Source organism: Neopsephotus bourkii, unplaced genomic scaffold, assembly GCF_033783945.1.
Source record: "Neopsephotus bourkii isolate Nb327-2 ecotype Australia unplaced genomic scaffold, CSIRO-AGI_Nbou_v1 NB_1314, whole genome shotgun sequence".
Classification (NCBI taxonomy): Eukaryota; Metazoa; Chordata; class Aves; order Psittaciformes; family Psittacidae; genus Neopsephotus; species Neopsephotus bourkii.
The window spans coordinates 837,814-846,517 of record NW_026901795.1 but is presented as its reverse complement, the minus strand read 5'-3'; positions in this window follow the sequence as shown (position 1 = coordinate 846,517).

Sequence of the window (8,704 nt, the reverse complement as noted above, 5' to 3'; positions counted from 1 at the left end):
TGTTAAAAAAACAGTACAGATCTAAACTAAGATTTTAATTTTGAATGCTCCTTTATTCTCAGCATACTATGGCTCAATTTGTTTTCAACAACCTTCCTAGATTTTCTTCTTTTTACACGGATGCTGGTGCCCCCTATCTTCACGTTAACTCTTTCAACATTAGCAATTCCTTGTTCACAAACGTGCTTTCTTAGAAAGCTGGGGCTTTGTTTAACATATGGTGCACAATTTACACTTTAATCTTCATTCAGACATAATCTTCTTCAACTGATAATCTAAATTATTAAAGAAGATTATGTTATCACACTGTTTAGGAATACTGCAATTCTGCATCAACTAAAACTGTGGCCTTTTTTTCACCTGGAGAACTGGGCTAGGCCACTGAAAATAAGCATGTATTTTTGGAAAGTATTGTTCTAAACACATCAAAGCAGCAGTATTTATTCAGTATTTGTACACAGTGGAAAATGAAGGTGCAGAATGATACAATCATGCTGCAGTTTTTATTTCCTGCATTAAAATAAACTGCATACTACAGATTAGAGAGATCAGATGACACTTAATTGATACCCAGTTCAAGAGGTGTAATGATCAAGATAAGATGACACAATGCTCTGAGGAATAAGATTGTGAGCAATTTAAGGTCAGAATGATGTTATAATAGGTCGCTTGTGGGCCTGTTGTCAGATGATGTATTCTGACCATGGAGATTTGATTTGCCTGAGCCATCTTTATTACAACTGTAATAAAAATGAGTAAGAGTAGGTTATATCTCCCATTCACTGATTTAATGTCAAAGCTGATGCTATATGGTAGTGGATGTCTTACTGTAAAAGACCTGATGGCCTATATTTTCTAGCTTTTAGTTGTTTGCAAAACAGTAATTGAAGGTGGAATTGATTCTTCCACATTGATCAGCAAAATGCTAAAGATTTAAAGAGGAGATGCTCTTCTTGGGTCAAACCAAGAGCTGGTCTTTCAGGACACAGTAACACTGGGGCTACCCATGCAGGTTTCCCAAATATGCCCTCTTTTTCCTTCTGGTTACTTTGTCCAAGCAGAATTTGGGCACCTCCTCCATCTGTCTGTTTCTTTCTGGGCCAGTGACCACCCTGTAGAGCTCTCACACAGTGATTCAAACCAGGCATAGTCCCTAGCTGATAGAAATGGGTGTGAAGCAGTTATGCTGCCCTGTTAGTACTGTGGATGCAGTGTGAGGAAATGGGACTCAGCTGGAAAGACATGATAACTCTCTTTCACATTTTTCTCCTCCAAAACCACATCTAATATACTTCCAGGTATTGATACTGAAGGAGTTTCTGTTCTTAAGACAGTGAAAAAAAACAAGACAAATTTTGTTACAAGCAGACCTATTTCTATTCATTGTACCAAGTGGGATCAGATGTGCAACATCTTTAGGTACCTGAAGATGTAGGAGGCTGTTGTTGAAAGTAATATAAACGAACACGAAGGTGATATGAAATTGTGATTAGAATAGGCACAGCTCCTAAAGGCTGGACTAGATGGATAAATCTGGCCTCCATACCAGAAACTACAACACAGTGAGCAGCAGGGGTTGTGATAGCTCAGATGGATTTTGGCAGCATGTTTTAAGTGGGTGAGCTTTGCCTAAATAGCAGTTACATCTTCCTAAGAACTGTTTTAGCTGCATACTGCAAGGAAAAAAAGATCTCCTAGCATAGCCAAAACACAGAGTTGCATTACATTTCCAGGGCTTTTTAAGACGCTATAACAAAATCAAATCATGTTATCGTGTAAAGAAAGGCTTGTGATAAATCAGTACAGAAAACCAGCCTGCTTGGTTTTGGGGAGCTCTACACATTTTGAAGCACAGCACATCCTCAGGACCATTTGCCTTGTGTGTTCGGGGAGGGTCTGTGCTTCTCCAGCTTCATGCCCCTGGTTAGCAGAGGCTTGGCTTTTTCGACTGAGGAACCAAAGCCTGACCTGCCACACATTTCCAGAGGTCAGCAGGAGACACAGCTCCACTGCCATGCACTAGTGATCCTGCAGGTGAGCCCCAGTGAGGAGCTAGAGAGCAGGAGTTGCAGGTACAGGGCTGGGCACTCCCACTGCTCCTTCTGGGCCTGAACTGCAAAAAGGGCTGAGGAGGGTGAGGGGGTGATGAGTGTGGTGGGCCTGAGCAGCCTTACCCTGCCCTCTGCCTAGTGTCATGTCTGTCCATGCTGTGCTTAGCACCACCTCTGAAGGTCAACATCTGAGACATGGTGTAGAACTCTGTCTTAAAGCCGGGGCACATCTCCCATAGGCTCTTCATATCTCTTTTGCCTCTTTAATATACTAGGAGAAAGAGTTAACTTTATGAATAAAACGTAAGTGAACCTCAGAGTTGAGTGCCCCCTTTGCCCTGATAGTTAGCTTCCCATAGTTTAACAGAGCTGTTATGGTAATGCATTGGTGGCCTACCAAACCATCATGCAAACATGATGAAGGAGCTTTCTGAAATCTTACATTTATTTTTCAGAGCTGATAGCTCCTTTCTTGTGAAGATATTCTCATATATAACTCTGCTCTTGTAGGTTACACCTACCCTCTCCGCAGGGTCAGAGCACCTTTAGAGCTGAAACAGCTTTTGGATTACAACTGGCATTGCAACTTTACTGTCCGCTGCCTCTGGCATTTATAATTACTTTTAGCAAAGCTTTAGCAGATGTTTCACTGATTATTTAGACAATTAATTTACCTCTAAGTCTATACGTAGGAACCTAACAACTGTGAGGAGCTTGGTGTGTAGAGCCTCCCACTTCCCTGTTCCCCTAGAAAACCAGCACTTTCACGGACGCTGAAAAGAACAGAAGATAATAGCAAGCATATTTGAGGCTTGTGGTCACTAGCACACCACCAACAGAAGTGTCAACAAGGTCTCTGAATGTGAGTCCCAGACTCTCATGGTGGAAGCTGTTGTCTCTTGTATCTGCAGGTCGCCGCAACCTTCTTCACGAGCCGCACAGGCTTGTATGCAGTGCAAACAACAGTTGCAATGGTTGCTCTCAGCTCTGCGTGTGCCTTGTGAAGGAAAAACAACAGTCTTGCCTGCAATGACAGTCACAGGTCTTGCTTCTAATGGAGGAAAGTTGGATTAACTTTCCCTGGTCACAATAAAAACATCAGGTAAAATGGGACAACACAGTCTCAGTGTATTAGGATTTAAATGCCACCACCAGTAAAATGAGGGTGAGCAGGAGGCAATAAATCCCAGCAGTACTAAACTGATTATATTGCACAACCGCTGTGGTAATAATCAGATGGTTTTACATTATTTGATTTGCACAATCAGTGTGTGCAACACAGCTGAGCTGGTGTCAGCGTAAGAAGTTTTACCTTTTTACTCCCATTCCCATGCACTGTTAAATTCATACTAGAGATGATGCATAAATAGAACTCTTTTCCATTTTCCATTGAAAATACCCCCCCAACCTCATCTTCCAGCCTTGCTGTCACCTCCCACGTATTTCACATATTTTAAAGATCCACTACGATTAAAATGACACACTCACATTCAAAGTGAGCCAATTTTAATTTATTTTTGGGAAAAAACTCGCTCCTTGATGAGGATAGACTTCTTGGAGATCAAGAACTTGCATGCCTTCAAGTGAGGGCTGCAGCTGCGGCACCCAGCTGCTGTTGGGAGCGTGGAGAGAAGCGTCCCTCCTGCCTTTGCCTGCACAGGGGGGGCCTGCAGGATGGGGGGCCTCCGAGGGAAGAAGCTGGTCCTCAGCACATTCTCTTGTCAAGTGGGTTTGAGTCACGTGGGAGCAGGAACATGAGCATGAGCATGAGCATGAGCATGAGCATGAGCATGAGCAGGGCCAGGTAGAGGCTTCCTGCCCACACAGAAGTGGGGTTTGGCACTTGGGCAATAGGCGGTTGTGGGAGGGGAGCCATGGCTGAGAGACATGAAGCAGGCACGAAGGGCAGCTTGGTGCTGCACTAGCAGGCACCACCCTCACCTCAGCCTTCCCCTTGAGGTGGGCCAGCCTGGCTGTGCCCAGCTTCTTCTTGGGGACAAGCAGACAGAGAACTAAGTCAACACAACCTTTGGAGGAGTGTCTGGAATTGCTTTGAGCTGGAGGAAGCTGCCGGTGTTAAGGGTAGAGATTACCATAGTCAGCCAGCTAAATAAAATACGGTCAGAAGTACATGGAGAGAATTGCAAGGCCATGATCATCATCAGACATGCTGTTTTGTGCCTCCACAATTTACCCTCAGAGAGGCTCCTGCAGATGCAACAGGGCTTCAGCAATGAAGATAAGGTTAGGAAATGGTCTTGGTATTGCTAGACAACATGGGGAAAGTCCCGCCAGTCCTGTGCCACTGCTCCTGGTGTGAAGCAATGGGCTGGGCACTGAGCTGAGCCTACCCCTCACACGCCTGTGACAGGAGCTGAGCCCAGCTGCACAGGCTGTCAGTTGGTGTGTGAGGGCAATGACAGATGTTTTGACCAGCTAAAAGCACTTTTGAATATATAAGCTACTCATAGCATTCGCAAGTTGAGTCTGTGAAAATGCAAGGTTCTGCTCTGAAAGATACAAGGGACCAGCAGCCACTTCTGTCCAAAGGGGAAGGGTTCCTGCCAGGGCCTCCTCCAGGGCAGCTCCCCACACCTTGATGCTTTCTCTCCGACCCCAGGAGTGCGTGGCAGCCTTGATCTGTCAGTACCCACAGCAAACACTTGGCCTCACCTGTGAAACCTTCCAGAGCTTGCTTTCACACCTGAAAGCTGGCAGCTCAGGACGCTGGATTATAGCAGCCCAGCTCTGCAGGTGAGAGTTTGCAGGGACAGAGCGCTGGAAAAGGACTGAGATTGGATTAGGAGACTCCAGCTATCCTCCTCCTCCTGAGCAATGTTTTTCAGCAACTCTGTAATTGTCATCACTGTCTTACTCTGCTTTCAACGCCTCTGCACTACCGAGAATTGAGGCCATCACAGTGCTTAACTCTGCGTAAGATATTGTTATTTCCATAATGCCAGTATGCTCCCCTGGGTTCCTGATTCCAACAGTGTGACTCCTCCATTGCGACAGAAGATTTTACTTGGATTTCAACTTTAAATATTGTATATTGCTGAAATGACTTGTGACATCAGTTTAACAATAAATGTCATTGCACAGCCAGGTTTAGAGGGTCCCTTCAAAATGACATTTTCAGCCACCTTTGTGCTCACAAAAAAATATTCAGCATCCTGCCAACAAAGTGGCAGCTTCTGCAGAATTATAGAGCTCAAAGCCTAATAAGAAGCTCTTAACATGGAGAGTTAACTTGGAGAGAAAGTTTCCATTAAAACTGCAACAAGCACTCGCAGCCAAGGAGCAAGACAAAAGTTTTGTTTACCAGCTACTCGGCTTCTAAATGTTTGCAATGTGAGCTGCTATCACAAAACTGTTGTGCTAGTCATGTTTGGTTCAATAAACATTCCCCATAAACATGTCTTCCGTATGATCAATCCATTAGGGTCGTCGTAGACTTGTTACGGTTGGAAGGGACCTCTAGAGATCATCTAGTCCAACCCCCCTGCCAAGGCAGGGACACCTAGAGCAGGTTACACAGGGACACGTTAGGGGGGGTTTGAGTATTTCCAGAGGAGACTCCACAGCTTCCCTGGGCAGCCTGTTCCGGTGCTCTGCCACCCTCAGCGTAAAGAAGCTCTTCCTCATGTTGAGGCGAAAATTCTCGTGTCTTAGTTTATGGCCATTGCTCCTGGGTGCCACTGAAAAGTGGGCACCATCCTCTTGGCAACCACCTTTGAGATATTCATATGCATCAATGTGATCCCCTCTCAGTCTTCTCTAGACTAAACAGGCCCAGCTCCTGCAATCTCGGCTGTGTTTTCTGGGGAGGGGGGAAGGCAGTATTTCTGCAGGCCAGGGAGGTATGTGTAGAAAACAACAGCACTGAAAACTGACTGGCTGCACAGGGTCAGAGAAAATATGCTGCGTTAAAGCTGCGAGGCTTGTCAGGGAGATGAAAGAGCCCTAGCTTGTGTTCATAGGCAGCCCGTTAAGATAGTACAGCAAAAACCTCAAGGCAAACGGTTTCATTAAACATTAATCTGTGAAGTGCTTCAAAGTTAAGGTTGGGCATACTTCTGCATAATACATAACATTACTCATCATCTAAAACAGTTGGTTTGGATGCAATTAAGGAATAAGCCTATGGCTCTCAGCAGTGATTCAACAAAATTCAGGGAAGTCTTGCACCATTTAACACAGCCATACAGCAAACCAAGGGCTTGCAAGCCTCTCTCCCTTTTAATGCAGCAGATCTGAGGAAAATAAGTTGTGTAGGGGTTTAAAACATGAGCTTTGATTCATTTGGTTTAGCATTTCAAGCTTACCAAAGTAGTTTAGCTCCTAAAAGACAGCTGGAAGTTGCTTGTACGCATTCATGGTGTGGTGAAAATTGGGACGAGTGGTAACCTTCACAGCAAGACTAGCTGGACAGTTTTGCATAGGTGGGCTACGGTTCAACCTTACGCTCCAGTCCAGTTTCTTCCTCACTGCTGAGCTGAAAGTGCTTTCCAAGAAAGTGCCCAGCGAGCAGAGCACAGCAGAGGCTGTGACCCTGGAGAGGATGGCAGCCAGCAGGCCAGAGCAGAGCCGCGCCTGTGTCCCCAGCACCCCTCCTGCCAAAGATGCTGCCTGGTGACACGGGGCAGAGCTGTCCTGCAAGGCAGATAGTACATGGGGGTCAGCCGGCAGGACAAAACTACCTGCATGTACCCTTTGGTTTCTTATAGGTATATGTACCTGTCAGTGCCAATGAATAAATACAATTAATAGTGCAACATTAAATCAACTGTAAAGACAGAAAATGTTCAATCAGAGCAATTGGGATTATTCAGAAACAGGATTTCACACACAAGCTGAATTCGGGAAACATACAGGAAATCCAACCAGCAGGTTATTTCTTCTTGCCATTTTTGTGAAGTATTTCAGAACGCACTTATTTTCTACTTGCTTACCAGTCTTCACTCAGTGCAGCATGCTACACTATACAGTTGTTTAATGCATGTTCCTCACAAGAAGCCCTAAAAATCACTATAATTTCAGCAACTGCTTTGCAGGCCTATTTCCTGCTACAGCTGTGTTATTGACTATGTCCCCAAATTCCCTGCTGCAAAGCAACTATTCCAGAATCTCATTCAGCTCCTTTACCCGACATCAACAACTGAAATGGAAAAAAGAGGAGGAAAGGTGTAGAAACTTTGTTTCTTAAGAGAGTAATAGTTACTGTGAACAGGGGCTCTCACACTGGGGCAGGTGAAGATGAAATTTCCCCCCCACAGTTTTAGTATTCTTGGTATCGAAATCACAAATCAACTGCCGTGAGTAGCCATCATGGACTCTATCAAAAACCATGAGGTGGGAGACACAGTTCCAGTTTGGAAGCTACTGTTAACTTTTACAACGGGGTTGTACCTGTTCAAGTAATGACTCAAAAATGCACCAGAGGAACCCAAACAGCTTTACAAGAGCCAGCCTACTGCCTGTGTGAAACTATGCACAAGGTAATTTGACAGAACATCATGCAAGTCCACCCACATGACTGTCCACCAAGTTACACGGTAACAAATTTCTGGTAAGGTCTAGAGTATACCAAAGAATTACCTTCAGCACCACCAGTTTTCCTACCAGGAACTTGCATATCTAAGGAAACAGAATACCAGCAGCACTAGAGGGAAAAGAGAAGACGAGGAAAGGAAGGAAGAAAGGAGAGATTCTGCCCCCCTATTGTTTTTCTCTGACCCCACTTGGGAGTACTGTGTGTTCAGCTCTGGGGGCCCCAAATTAAGGACATGGAGCTGTTGGAGCAAGTCCAGAGGAGGGCCACGAGGATGATAAGGAAGCCCAGAACTGAACCTAGCGCTTCAGCTATCTTACCAGATCTGAGGAGCAAGGATTGCTCGCCTCCCTTGACCTGATAGTAACACTGCTCCTAATGCAAGCTGGGAGAATGCTGGCCTTCATTGTCAGCTTGCTATCCACAATGTCCCCCAGTGCTTTTTCAAAGCTTGCCTGCACACCACCTTACCCCGTCAACAGAGGTCATTTTTAGCACCCACGCGTCACTCCAATTGCAGAAGTTTCTTCCATACCACACCCTCACTTAATCCATTGCCAAGGGGAGCGCTGGCCAGAGGCCCAGCTTGTTCATGCTTCTTGACTCAGCAGCAGGGAGAGGAAGCAAGCTTTTCAGTAGTCAGGAACAAGTTTAACAAGTTCCCTGGACTATCACGTAAGTATATTTACAGTAAATGCTTTACTAGAACAGATTTCATAAGAGCTTCTAAGAAGTTGGACATGGTAGATAAAAATTGTCCACTTCTCTTTTTGCAATACAGAAAGCAATTAAGGAGCAGCACAAATGAGCACACCATTTGAAGCAACCTACTACTTCCCCAGAGCGATGTAGCAGTATCAATAAGGCTACACATCCCCAACCAAACCTGGAAATGTATTCATGCATCACCATAGCCTCTAGAAAGATTATAGTCTTTTATTGATTTCTTGGTTTACAGATTCAGATTTAACTTTCAATAATAAAGTTCAATAAATTGATTTCCTAATCATAAAAACTTGTTTTACACAATATGTACAGGTACCCGGAGACTACAGCCATACAGCATGTCACAGCTATACCACAGACCTTCGCACAGAACAAG